Here is a 435-nt window from a genome sequence, read left to right on the forward strand (position 1 = left end):
GCTGTTTCCAGAATTGGGTTTTGGTGCGAAAAGCGGTGATTGATAACCGCTACACCTATTCAATCCCCTTATAGGTGTTCCTAGCCACTGATACCTAACAAAGCCACATACTTCTATATAAATTTTGTGCAATTATGGTCGGTGCAGTGTAATATATATTCTTTGAACTAATTTATTTTATATTTACACTTTACTTTCTTATTTTTGGATATGTTATAGGACTAATTAATTTTTTTCCATAAATGTTAAAGTTTTTCTTATTTCCTCAATACCTCAAGTTTTTGGCAGGTGTGTTTTTTGCAATATTAGAAAATTTGACGTTGGTTAGGTTAAAAAAATTATTTTATTGTTCCCATTTTCTAAAATTCGACGTCGATTAGGTTAAACAATTTACTTTGTGGTTCCCATTTTCTTATAACATTTTTATCTTTTAAA

This window comes from Lupinus angustifolius, chromosome LG09 (assembly GCF_001865875.1).
Source record: "Lupinus angustifolius cultivar Tanjil chromosome LG09, LupAngTanjil_v1.0, whole genome shotgun sequence".
NCBI lineage: Eukaryota > Viridiplantae > Streptophyta > Magnoliopsida > Fabales > Fabaceae > Lupinus > Lupinus angustifolius.